Below are 14,454 nucleotides of genomic sequence, written 5' to 3'. Positions count from 1 at the left end.
AATGCTCCTAACCCTTCTTTTAGTTTCTTTTAGCTTCTTTTAGATTCTTATAGTCTTTTCTATATATCTTCTGTTTTAATCATTTTAGCTTTCCAAAATGTTTTACAGATTTTAAATTATTGTACCCCACCCTACTTATGCTAGTCTGTGACTGTAATAAAGATTTAACTGCATTGCATTGCATCTATTCCAAGGTGTGATCCAGACCTCCCAGACAGTGGCCAAGCAAAGTGCATAAAACATAGCGTCACAGCGGCTGCTCCATATGGCAAACCTTGGATGTGTTGCAGTTGGGTGACAAGCTGCAAGTAGTTTGCAAGATACTTCAAAGACAAACTTGTTCTGCATTCTAGCAACTTATCGTGACCAATTCAGTCAGGTTGTGCAGTGCTACATCTGGCCCGGTATTCTGGGATCAAGTTCCATTGATGAAGCCTACTAACATGGACAGGATACTTGCAGTAATGTGTCCAACCACATACCCCGCTGGCTGGTTAAAGGTAGCCAGAGTAGGATGACTGGGTGGGTCCTGGATGACATGGTGCCCACCACACATAAAGAAACAGTGGTACATCAGCTCCTTAAAAAGCCCACCCTGGATACAATGGTGTGTATTAACTACTGACTAATACCCATTTTAGGGGACGCGGGTGGCGCTGTGGGTTAAACCACAGAGCCTAGGACTTGCCAATCAGAAGGTTGGAGGTTCGAATCCCCGCCATGGGATGAGCTTCCATTGCTCGGTCCCTGCTCCTGCCAACCTAGCAGTTCGAAAGCACATCAAAGTGCAAGTAGATAAATAGGTACTGCTCCAGCGGGAAGGTAAACAGCATTTCCATGCGCTGCTCTGGTTCGCCAGAAGCAGCTTCGTTATGCTGGCCACATGACCCAGAAGCTGTATGCCGGCTCCCTCGGCCAGTAAAGCGAGATGAGCGCCACAACCCCAGAGTCAGTCACGACTGGACCTAATGGTCAGGGGTCCCTTTACCTTAATACCCATTTTAGTGGGGGAGGTGGGAGTGGCAGAGACTGTGCATTGCAATGGCTGCAACAAGCTGAAAAATCGTAAAAAGGTCCATCAAGACAATCAGCAATTTTCAAGAGGTCTATAGGAGCAGGAAGTTTTGGAAACACTGGCACGGGTCTTTCTGGTGCCATCTTAACAGAAGAGAAGGCAAACAGCAGCAATCTACCCTCAGCCAGGCAACAGGTGATTGGGTTTGATTTTGCTTTGCTTTTCAGATTTTCCCAGCACTGGGAAAACAGGAAGCCACTCTCAAAAATGGGAGGGGTGGATTCTGGTTGAGGGAAACATCATGTGAATGATGTCCAGAAATTCTTGACTTGAAAACTCATAGTAAAGCATAGTGTGAACAAGCCCCTATTTTATATTCTGCTGATCCATGACCTAGTAAGTGGAAGGCTGGAGGGAGATTTGAATTAGTAATGTGCCAGGTTGCACCACACACTCTTAGCAACTATGCCAAACCATGCAGATAGCAATAGTAAGTATAGCTTTAAAATCAAATACAGCATGAAAAAGTCCCATATCAATATCATAGATGGAGGGAGAAGGGGGAGAGTAGCCTTGCTACTTAATAAATAGGGTCTTTTAGCTTTAGGATGGAAATGTTAGAGACCTATTTCTAAAGCACAGTTCTATGCACACCGTAAACCAACTGACCGACAAACATATCTACATGCCTCTAGCTACCATCCCAAACATACCAAACAGTCCATTGTATATAGCCAGGCACTACGTTACAGCCGCATCTGTTCCAATTCTACAGACAGAGACTCTCACCTAAGAGATCTACAGCAAACCTTTTTAGAACTAAAATACCCAGCAGATGAAGTTAGACAACAGATCAACAGAGCCAGACTGATACCCAGAGAGAACTTGCTGCAAGACAGACCCAAAAAAGAAAATAACAGAACACCTCTAGTCATCACATACAGCTCCCAAGTTGAAACAGTACAACGCATCATCAGAGATCTACAACCTCTCCTGGACAATGACAGTTCTCTTTCTCAAGCTCTGGGAGGAAGACCTTTCATTGCCTACAGACAGCCACCCAATCTTAAACAACTCCTAACCCACAATAATACTACTACCATACTTAACACGGACACTGGCACCAGAGCCTGCAATAAACCCAGATGCCAACTTTGCTGCCACATACACCCGGACAACACCATTACTGGCCCCAACAACATCACACATACCATCTCGGGACTATTTAATTGCTCATCGTCTAACATTGTGTATGCCATCAAATGCCAACAGTGTCCTTCAGCTCTCTATATTGGACAAACAGGCCAAACCTTACGCCAAAGGATAAACGGACATAAATCCGACATCAGGAATCACAAGACAGAGAAACCAGTAGGAGAACACTTCAATCTCCCAGGACATTCTATACAAGATCTCAAAGTAGCTGTTCTATTACAAAGGAATTTCAGAAATAGACTGGAAAGAGAAGCTGCTGAATTGCAACTCATTACCAAACTTAAAACCATGGAGAGACCTGGTCTGAACAAAGACATTGGATTCTTATTTCATTATACATGACAAAGCCATTTTTCACCTTCTCACCCCTTGCTTTTTCCTGTAAGACCTATTGCAGTCGTTAAGAGTCGTCAACAGGCTCATCACAGCTATCTGCCTATCACCCATTCCCACCACCCTTCTGAGTAATACCCCTCCCCACCTTCTCACTATATAGAAGGGTCTGGAAACTTCTGTTTCAGTGTATCTGAAGAAGTGTGCATGCACACGAAAGCTCATACCTAGAACTAACTTAGTTGGTCTTTAAGGTGCTACTGGAAGGAATTTTTTTATTTTGTCTTGACTATGCACACTGTTAGCAATTGACGTGTTCCCAACTAGCAATTTGCAATCAATTGTTGCTTAATGGTGATGGAACAAAAGGGGGGGGGGAGAGAATTTGAAAAGTGTGTATATATTTTCTTGCTCTCCTATACCGAAATACCTTGAGTTTTTCCATGCCAATGGCATTTGGCAATTATAATCACACAGTAAAATACCTAAGGTTAATGAGTAACCTCAAAAGGAAGTTACTTCACATAATGACAGCAATTTCTCTGAACTAAATGTTAATAATAAGGCCTGTAATACGGTAAGAAGGAAATGGTGGCAACTGGTAAATGGAACCCCGTTGCCTAGAAACAAGTCCTTAAGGTATGAGCTTTTCCCCTTCTTTCTTTATCTCTCTCTCTCTCTCTCTCTCTCTCTCTCTCTCTCTAAAAGCAGCAAGCAAAACATTTCCAGCCTGAGCTGATTGTGGAAGGTACACATCTTATAACTCCGGCAAAGTTCTCCTAAGCAGGAAAACAGTAGGAATGGCCTTCGTTTTATTAACAACCAGCCCCAGACATTAAAAAATAAATTTAGTCAACAGTACAGTTTAAAGGCCCGCCTCAGCGTGTGATAATCAGTTTTAAAAAGACATGGTAGGAGACAAAGAAAAATAATAATTAGATCGCAAAAGTCATTTGAAGCCACTCTTCATGCAGCACTTTTGTGTTAAAAGCATTAAATAACCAAGCAAAGATGCAAAGGGCTGGATCACACCCTTTTCAGAGAGACAACCAAAGGGTTGTGCAACCACCTGCACGTCAGTAAAATTTCAGGAGGCTGTCTCACTCGAGTCAGACAAACAATGCCCTCCAGCCACGAGAAGCGTGCGCTAAACAAGAAGCCACACTTTCCCCAAACTGAGTGCTTTTTAACCCTGCCAGCTGCTTAGTAGTGGCAAAGTGTTTGGGGTTTCAGGTGATACTGGGTGCTTTCAGATGTGTGGGATCTGTGCTCCTGAATCATTCCATTATTTTGCAGCGTCTCCATGATGTCATTGGCATCAAGACACCAGCCCATTCCACCATTTCCCTCTGCCCATTTCTGGGGGAAGTGGGGGGGGGGTGAATCTGAGAAATAAAAAATCAAAAACAAAAACGACCTGCTGGCAATAACCCATTCACAGTATGTTACCAATCAGTTCACAGGTTTAGCTCTGTCTGGAAGCGACCTAGTCTGAAACCTCATACTAAGGCTTCACATTTTAGGGTTTGTTTTTTCCTTCTATCACGTCCTTCTACATTGCCCTAAGTTAGAAGATCTGGCATTCATGGAAAGACAATGGGTTGCCCGTGCAGAAGTCCAGCTCTTGGGAAATGGGCGAATGTGTTTCAGTGCCTGGTATCAGGGTGATGGGAGAAACGTGAGACTAATTGTTGTTGTGGTTTAGTCGTTTAGTCGTGTCCGACTCTTCGTGACCCCATGGACCAGAGCATGCCAGGCACTCCTGTCTTCCACTGCCTCCTGCAGTTTGGTCAGACTCATGTTTGTGGCTTCGAGAACACTGTCCAACCATCTTGTCCTCTGTCATACCATTCTCCTTGTGCCCTCCATCTTTCCCAACATCGGGGTCTTTTCCAGGGAATCTTCTATTCTCATGAGGTGGCCAAAGTATTGGAGCCTCAGCTTCAGGATCTGTCCTTCCAGTGAGCACTCTGGGCTGATTTCTTTAAGAATGGGTAGGTTTGATCTTCTTGAATGCATATATTGCTTGTTTATACCCTAAAGACACAAGCCAGTCAATTCATACTGCAGAAAGGGCTACAAGGGTGTCACATGACAGCAACTGTCCATTCATGCCTCTTTCTCCAACTGACCCTTAGAAAGGGACAAGCAAGACAGAATGCAGATAGCCATCTACTGTACCAAACATCTGCTACTCAGAGCTATACTGCCGCTGAGCATATGGCTACTGATTGACCTAACCGGCATAAGCAATAGGCCAAGCACTGAGCTACATTTTGAAAAGTCACATTATGGTATCCTTCCTAGGCAGTATCAGTTAAAACCAAAAGTGGGGGAGGGAAAACATTTTTTTAACACCTCCCCTGTAAAAACAAAAATTCCCTGCATGTAGAAAACCAGCACACCAGGAAGAGGACTGTGTGAAGTAAGCCTTAGTGAGAGGTGGTGGTAAACCCAATGAAGACAGTAGGTAGGACTTACTTCTGAGTAGATGTACATAGGTTTGCAGTGTTAGCATATGTGGAGTCTGTGCAGAATCTACTGTCAGTCATTTAACTGGATGGCCCTGGGTTCTATTTCTTAGAGTGAGCAATTATTCCCATTCACTGTCTCTACACTGTTGTTGTTTTGTTTAATTTATTTATGATTTGCTTCCCATGAGGCATTCCGATTTACAAAATAAGAAAACTGCTAGATATGTTTTTAAAAAGTTAAAATAACTGCTTATATAAAACATTTTTAAAAATTATATACACACAAACATATATATACACACACACAGTTTAAAACAAGAATAGCACATATACATTCAAATCCAATACAGTGGTACCTCAGGTTAAGTACTTAATTCATTCCGGAGGTCTGTTCTTAACCTGAAACTGTTCTTAACCTGAAGCACCACTTTAGCTAATGGGGCCTCCTGCTGCTTCCGTGCCGCCAGAGCACGATTTCTGTTCTCATCCTGAAGCAAAGTTCTTATCCCGAGGTACTATTTCTGGGTTAGCGGAGTCTGTAACCTGAAGCGTATGTAACCCGAGGTACCACTGTACAGATAGATATCTCCAATTAGAAGGCTTCTTGAAAGAGGAACCTCTTTAGCAGGCATCCCCTCCCCAAATAAAAACAATAGAGAAGGTGCCTGTCTGATTTATTACTGCAGAGGGTTTCAAAGGTAGGGGTTGTCACACTAAAGGCTCAATTCTGACATCTTGTGGAACGGACCTCTTGATGGGATGGTACCTGCTCTGGCCGAACACAGCAATTGGTTGGCATTGTATGTACAGTGATGTTACTTTTTTAAGTGTCTGTTTATATCTTTCAAACATCATTCCCTTTAAATAACCTGTTTCTAAATTCCATTGACTCCACATCTTCGCCATTCTTTTTCTTCTTACTAAAACAAGATGTTCAAATCCCTTTATCATTTTAGTTTTCCAGCTCTTTGATAATCTCTGGAAAACAAGCTAGTACAGTATGCACTACAAAACGCAATTTTCTAAAAGTTGGTGGTGTCTTTTTATCTAATGGCATTATGATACTTGCCCCCCCCTCCATTTTAACCTTCAATCCCTTCCTAATTATTTCTGACAGTGAATTTGATTCTTGTTTCCCCCCACCCCACCCCAACTGCTGAAGTGCCCCAAGCTGCGATTTTCAGTAAGCTGCCACTATCATAAGCTGTGCAGTGTTATGTCTACAGGAAGAATGTGTAGTTCTCACATGTCTGTGTTTACAGGAAGTGGTTCAGTGTATAAGGGTTAAAAATATCACAAGAATACAACATTCTCATTGCTCGGGAATGAAAAGCAATAGATAACTTCCTGGATAAAAGTACATGAGAGTCAAGAAAAGCAGTGCAGATTTCACTCGATCAGCTTCCAATTTGGGAATTATTTTCCACCTTGAGGGAACCCAATGGTTTGGGCAGGGGTTCCTAAAATGTGGTCCATGGACCACCAGCAATCCACAAGCTACATGCTGGTGTTCCAAGTAATTCGTCTGTGGATTTGTGGTTGAAGACAAGAGATGGCACATCCATTGCGTTAAGTAGCCATATTGATATTTAATAGTCTTGCTAGAAGAAGAAGAAGAAGAAGAAGAAGAAGAAGAAGAAGAAGAAGAAGAAGAAGAAGAAGAATAGTAGTAGTAGTAGTAGTAGTAGTAGTAGTAGTAGTAGTTTGGATTTGATATCCCGCCTTTCACTCCCTTTAAGGAGTCTCAAAGTGGCTAACATTCTCCTTTCCCTTCCTCCCCCACAGCAAACACTCTGTGAGGTGAGTGGGGCTGAGAGACTTCAAAGAAGTGTGACTGGCCCAAGGTCACCCAGCAGCTGCATGTGGAGGAGCGGGGACGCGAACACGGTTCCCCAGATTATGAGACTACCGCTCTTAAGCACTACACCACACTGGCTATTGTTTCTTTTATTTCTTATATTGCCTCATGTTGTATTACAGTCTAAATAATATGGAATTCATCTTGTAATACAAGAAAATACAATGTATGAAAAAATAAAAGGAGAAATAAAAAGACAATGTAGCATAGGACAGCGCATTTGCTACGACAGGCTGAAAAATCATTAAGTGGTCTACCAACACCCTCAGCAATTTTCAGGTGGTCTGTGTTCTGGAGAAAGTTTGGGAACAACTGGTCTGGGGAATCAGAGTTTTGGGATAATCCACTCTCAGCATTAAGGCTCATTGGGTGACCATGGACCAGTGACTCCCTCCCAGCCTAAGCCATCTTGTATGGCTCTTGAGAGGATAATGCGGTAGGAAGAGAAAAATCCCAACCCAGCCCTGAGTAACTGGAGGTGGTTGAGGAATAAATGAAACAAAGTGTTCTTAACTTTCTGCTCAGCCTGTGATGTGCAAGAGGCTGCATCATGTCATAATAGCACACCAAGGTAGCTTCATTGAGGGCCTCAGTTCCCATTCCTGTGAGTGACATCATGTTAGCTGCAGAACTTGGGAGCCGCAGAATCTAGAGAAGGTATGAACGTAAATACAGCTTACATGAAAAACTTCCAATTTAAACGTCTTAAGTAAGTACAGGTGTTTTGTGGTTGCTACTTGCTGATCTGGCAGCAGTTGTTAGTCATTTGATCAGAAGGCCCATCTGCAAAGATCTAAAAGATAAAAGCTTTGATTGTCTGGCCTTTATATTTGTCTGGCTCCTCTTCACTCATTCTTGCGAACTGACAAAGCTTCCAAGAGGCAAGAGAAACCTACCCAAGCCGTGCTGCTTAACAGATGTGCAAAAACTGAGCTGCCGCAATATGTAGCTGATAGTTTGATTAACTGTTCCTGATGGAAATCACAGACTTCATACTCCTTACAGTTACAGGGTATAATTTCAAGAGGGGTTGTGTTTTTTAAAAGTTTGTCACAAGCTTTTCTCTGCGTGATACTTGAGTTAGCTTACAAACAAACTAACACACTCCCCCTAGACATCTTCCTGACTGGGTGGAATATTCTTCTCCATATCTGGGGTGTGTTAAGGGTCTGGATGTGTGCAATGCCAGCTGTTGTCAGAGAAGGTATGGGTGGTCCTAGGACATCCAGGATCTGCACTGATCTCATCCCAACAGAAGGGGGAAAGCGTCTGAGGGGATTTAAACAGGTTTGCACTGCACATACTGTAGGATTCATTTTCTGAAAAAGTTAGGGACTCAAGAATCATGAGTCTAGATTAGAAGAAGCACACAGCCAATGGTGGAGAAAGGAACACATGGTAGTTCTAAGAATCCATATGTCGGCACAGGTTCAAAAACCATGACCATCCTTGGAGTCCAGAAGGAAACCAAGTTAATAAGCTGCATACAATTATGGTGCTGTCTAGAATAGGTATGTCTAACATTGCACCACAAACAATGAATGACAGGTCTGCTTTTGCAAACAGAGGAAGATGTGGTGTTCACTCCTATTTCTCAGACAACTGAGTGGATCAAGAAGTTAGTTCTCCCAATGGAAGGTGTATAAATTGATATCCCCCAGGGTGCTCGGACCTGCGGTTTCATGAACATGTTAAAAAGTTAAATATGTGGGTGATACAAATGCGGTTAAAAGAAAAAGGAGCTGCAATAGAACTCCAAAAGGATCTTTCTGAACTGAGTGAATGGGGGATAAAATGGGAAACTGCAAGTCAAAGTATGCAAGTGTAAAGTGATGTGCATTGTAGCAATAAATAAATAAATAAAAATGTATATACGCTCGTGAGATTTGAACAGACAGTGACTGACCAGGCAGACACCTCAGGGTCCTAGTGGAGAGACCAATGAAGATGTCAACCCAGTGTCTAGCAGCTATGAACATGGCAAATGCCATAGGAGGGATCACTAGGAAAGGGGATTGAAAATAAACTTCCCAATATCATAATGCTGTTATGCAAATCTGTTATGCGACTTCACTTCAGAGACTGTGTACAGTTCTGGGTGCCTCAGCTCAGAAAGGATTTTGTAGAGTTGGAAAAGGTTCAGAAAAGGGAAACCGGAATGATCAAGGGGTTAGACAACATCCCTATGAGGAAAGGTTACAACCACTTAGACTCTTGGAGATTTGGAAAATATTATGCAGCTTAGTAATGTAAATAAACAAACCAACAAATATTTGGGGTTTTACAGATGAGGGGGAGAGATGAAAAAGGGGAGACATACATGATAGAGGATGTGTAAAATTATGCATGTTGTGGAGAAAGAAGGTAAAGGAAAGTCCCTCTCTCATAATACCAGAACCCAGAACCATCAAGGGAAGTTGAATGTTGGGAGTTTTAGGGCAGACAAAGGAAAGTCTTTTATCACTCAGCACGTAGTCAAGTTATGGAATTAACTCCTACTAGATGGAGTGAAAGCCTTATATTCTACGAATTTGACTAATTCTTTTTTAAGGCCATCCAAATAGATGGTTGTCAATGGCCACTAGACACAACAGCTTTGCTCTTGGAGGGAACATGCCTCTGAATACCAGTTGCTGGGAACTGCCAAGTGAGGAAATCACTAGAGGGCTTGCCATAGGCATCTGGTTGGCGACCGTGAGGAAAGGATGCTGCACTTAGGTTCAGTCCATGGGCAGTGAAGTTGCCTGCCTTCATGTGGATTGCAGAAAGAAGATACTGACCATCCTTGGTGGCACCGTCCAATAATAAAGTACTTTTATATAAAAACAGATATTCGGACCACCTCTAATGATCTCAAAATGTACAATTTGATCCTATGACAACTCTACTGGGATACTTACAGTGGTGGCTGGTGCCCATTGGGAGTGGTGGAGTGGCAGGCATGGAGGCCAACAGTAGGTGACGCAGGAGGCAGAACTGACTAATTCTACTTTTGCCCCCATCCTCATCTCTGTCAAGTTCCACAGTGGCAGTGAGAAATGCCACCCCTCCCTTGGACTGAAAGTAAGAAGGTAGGCCCGTGGTGGAGTGAGTTTGGTGGGGCAGTGCCCCATTTGCCCCAGTGGACCATTCTCCACAGGATACTTCTAGGAATCAAATGAACCCTAATAGCAAAGAGCTAACGGGGAACTTGTAAACAGCAACATGGATGCTGATAGCACAAAAAGGTGGGATTGTGCTCCCTCAACATTGAAAGAGTGGTTGGTAAAGTTTTGGATTTTTTAAAGAAATGGCCAAACTTATGAAATTTGTGTGGCTAAGGGATGGAGAATTTCAGGAATAACTGGCTCTCATTTACTAAATTCATAAAAACTAGATACAATCTGGATACTGATAAATGCATAGGGTATTTCTCTGTGGTAAAAAAAAAAACCACCAGGATAACAGCAGGCTTTTTAGTTAACTTTATTTAAGTGGTTTCCTTGTTATAAAAAATGAGTATCTATACATACTACATATATATTGTATTTATTCATTATTCAAAGTTTTATCACTCTGCTACTGTCCAATATTTATGGAATTTGTTTTCAAATACTTTTTTTATTAAAAAAAAATACACTATTCTTCAGATTGTTTTGCCTTTTAAATAGTATTCTCTTTTAATCACCACCTCTCTTTTGAGTATTGGTGGAAAGTTAATGTTTGACTAGACTAGGCTTGGGCTCTATTTTCTCTCTGCATTGCTAACAATTCTTTTGAGTGACATCGAGTCTAAGCATAGTCATGGTTAAATGCATTCAACAACAGCTGGGAAAATGGGTCACTTGCTGACAGCTGACTAACCCCATTTCAGAGTGAAAGCACAGGATGTGTTCCAATGGCTCGACATCCGAAGGGATTTTTTTCCTTTCTTTCTTAAATAACTTACAATGCTTTCTCTAGGGAATGACAAATTTCTCATTTCCAGGACTTGTTAAAGCAGCCGAAATAGCCACTTCTAGGAAATTCTCATCAGGCTTCAAGAACCAGCGGCCCTGTCTATTTTCACACACACACATATACAAATGCACAAATACTCTTTTTTTTAAAAAAAGAGCCCACAATGACTTTGATAAAGTATACTTGAATAAGAGTCCCTTGTAAGCTGAATCTACACCATTTCTGAATCAGCCCTCAAAAAGAGTCAGCAGAAAGCATTGGGAAGATATCCCTTCCCCTCCACCTTATGTTAAGCATGCAACATCCTTAGTCGGTGACAGAAACAAAAGTGTTTATTGCACACCAATAAAACATACTCAGGCTCAAAACACGCATAGAAAGTGGGTGGAGAGGACCATTTCCTTCTTAGTCTTTGCCCAATAATTGGGGGGGGGGGGTCCTAAGTGCCCATTTCCTTCCTGGGGGCCTCCTGTGGTCACAGGCAGAAATTTAGCAAGTAGCACTATTCTGAAAACTGCAACTTAATGCCAGGCAAAGCTCCACCAACTTGTTGTGTGTGCAGGTTTCCCAGGTTAAAAAGCACACTGCAGATTTATGCCCGGTGGGTAGGGGGTGAGGAGCGGGGACAGAATGTGGTCCAGTCCAGAAATAAAACTTCTCGCTTATCAAGTTGGCCAATGAATTGTCTTCCCATCTCTCAGACAAAGACATGGGTAAGGAAAGAATTCAAGGAGAAGGCTACCTTAAATGGTTGAAAGAAGACAAAATACCCCCCCCCTCTTCCTCATTTAAGACAAAAACAAAGGGTTTTTTTGCACCATCTGTCCATGTCTGTGCTCCCTCATGCTCCACACTGAGAGGATTTGTGAGGGATTGAAGTGCACCTTATAGACTAAAAAAATCATTGGCGGCTGCTTAAGCCCTGTTGCCCAGACAATGGCAAGGCCCGAGAATCCCCTTCCTCCTTCGTCCCTGCCTTCCTTCCTGTTGAGTGTTCTGCCTGACTAAACAAACTAAATGTGCCTAACTCCCCTCTTGCAGCAAGTGGACTTGACCGGAGCTAAAACCAACAAAGACGGATTCTGATGGGAGCTGCCCAAGCGCTGGGCACAGAGTCAACAAGCAGGTCTCATTGAAATGCTAATGAGGCCATGTACTCCACAGCACCTCCAGTGTCCTTAACTTTTCAACCCCCCCACCCCAGCCAACAGCAAGCGATTTACAAGCTGCTCTAATGACTCACTAGGCTAAGCCCAGTGGCCTAGACTCAACAGCTGAAAGGGTTTGCAGGGTTATCGCATTCAGCGGGATTTCACCGCAAATCCTCCTCATCTGCCGTTATTTTTTTGTTGCTGTTTATTGATATACTGCTATATAATAAAAAATATACCAAAGCGGGTTACAGAAGGCTCTATTTGCAATTGCTTACTGCTCTCGCAAAGTGCCTAGATTTACTGACAGGGTAAAAAAGTTAAAGGACCCGTGACAGTTAAGTCCAGTCACGCACAACTCTGGGATTGCGCGCTCACCTCGCTTTACTGGCCGAGGGAACGGATGTTTGTCCGCAGACAGTTTTTCCGGATCATGTGGCCAGCATGACTAAACCGTTTCTGGCGAAACCAGAGCAGCACAAGGAAACGCCGTTTACCTTCCCGCCAGAGTGGTACCTACGGTATTTATCTACTTGCACTTTGACATGTTTTTGAACTGCTAAGTATCTTTTTGCAAACTGCTTCATGGGTGGGTCTTTTAAAAAAAGCAATCAAGGGGTGTATACATTGTTTAAAATTGTGCATTGGAAAAAGAAGACATTCAGACACACAAAATAATCAGTTGTTTCTGGTGCCCTTCCATTTACCATCAAATTTCTCTGTGGCTCTTGCAATATGGTGAAATCTACTTCCCAAAGACACTGTAAAAAAATCTCGTTGCCATTCACAGGGACATTGTAGAGGGATTCAGCATATGCATGCAGCCAAATGCCCAGAAGTATGGATGTGTTGATTTCTTTTTTAAGGCAGTGGTGATACACTGGCCTAAGGACTTTGGATATAATATCCAACTTTCATCCTGGGAAAAGTTATGGAAAGAGGAAATAAAATTTACTGAATGCTGTTCGTTGAAAGAAAATTATAAGAAAATGATGCATTGCTGGTATCTAACACCGAGTAAAACTGCAAAAATGTACTAAACAAGTTCTAAACCATGTTGGAAATGTAAAGAGAAAGAGGGTACTTTTTACCATATGTGGTGGACATGTAAATTGGTAAAGGCTTTCTGGGAAATGATATATAATGAGTTAAAGAAAATGTTTAAGAATACATTTGTTTAAAAATCAGAAGCCTTTTAACTAGGCATTATAGGTGAAGAGTTCCCAAGTGAAGATCAAAAACTTTTTATGTATGCAACAATGGCAGTGAGAGTGCTACTAGCCCAGAGATGGAAGGAAGGAGAAATACCAACAAAAGAAGAATGGCAGATGAAACTGATGGAATATGCGGAAATGGCGAAACTGACAAGGAAGTTCCGTAACCAGGAAGATCAAGTATTTTCTAAAGACTGGAATACATGCGTATTACTTAATACATACATTATGTAATACATACATTACTTAAAAGACCACTGTAAACAGTTAAAATCTTTGGCAGGGATGTAAAGACACTTGTAATGTGGAATTGATTTAATCATAATTATGGTTATATAATAGCTAGATAAGGGTAAAAGATGCAGTAAATTTAATCTTAAAGATGGAACCCATGGAGGGATGGGAGGAGGTTTAAGAGTTTGAAAGAACTCTGTATTTTAATGTTTGAAATCACTATGTTTTATATGTATAAAAACTTTTCAAAAACTTAATTAAAAATTATAAAAAAGAAGAAGTGGGATGTGGTTCAGTTGTGGATGCCCAATCATTGTATCTTAAGAAAGTCTTGAATCAAGAAGGTGCTAAATTCAAGACAATTCAGTCCAGAAGGCACACACTTTGACTTAAAACAGTTACAGTGGTACCTCGGGTTAAGTACTTAATTCGTTCTGGAGGTCCGTTCTTAACCTGATGTGCTCTTAACCTGAAGCACCACTTTAGCTAATGGGGCCTCCTGCTGCCGCCGCGCCTCCAAAGCACAATTTCTGTTCTCATCCTGAAGCAAAGTTCTTAACCTGAAGCACTATTTCTGGGTTAGCGGAGTGTGAAACCTGAAGCATATGTAACCTGAAGCATATGTAACCCGAGGTACCACTGTATTCAAAAGTTGGTTTCTCATCCTGTCATGATGGGTTCATTTTATTCTTTGTGCTTAGACATGTGACTGCACTCCATAGCATCAAAGACCTCATACATCATTCTGTTTCTACCTCTTCCCCTCCTAAAGCTTGATCTTAGTAGCTTTTGCATACTTAGGTTTTTCTACTGCTCTCAGGGAGGCTACAAAATACTTGGTTTGTTTTCTGGCAATAAATGGCAGCAGAATTTTTGCCCCACTCCTGCTATAGGACAACTATGTTTGTTTTTAGCTATTGTAAATAAAGGTTTTTTAAAAATATTGTTTGTATGTGTGTGCTTTTAATAAAGGGAGAGAGGGAGGGAAAGATTTGTTATCTGTCTGGGTAAAAAGCATGGG

The 14,454-nt window shown here is 42.0% G+C and overlaps 1 long non-coding RNA gene across 2 annotated transcripts in view; it reads right to left on the bottom strand.

The window, feature by feature from the left end:
• Positions 1-14,454, bottom strand: part of LOC307224084 — a 153,487-nt gene that overhangs the window by 118,358 nt on the left and 20,675 nt on the right. The window lies entirely within an intron of this gene.

This window comes from Podarcis cretensis (assembly GCF_951804945.1).
Source record: "Podarcis cretensis genome assembly, chromosome: 9".
Taxonomy (NCBI): Eukaryota; Metazoa; Chordata; class Lepidosauria; order Squamata; family Lacertidae; genus Podarcis; species Podarcis cretensis.
This window is presented reverse-complemented; position numbering and strand designations above follow the sequence as displayed.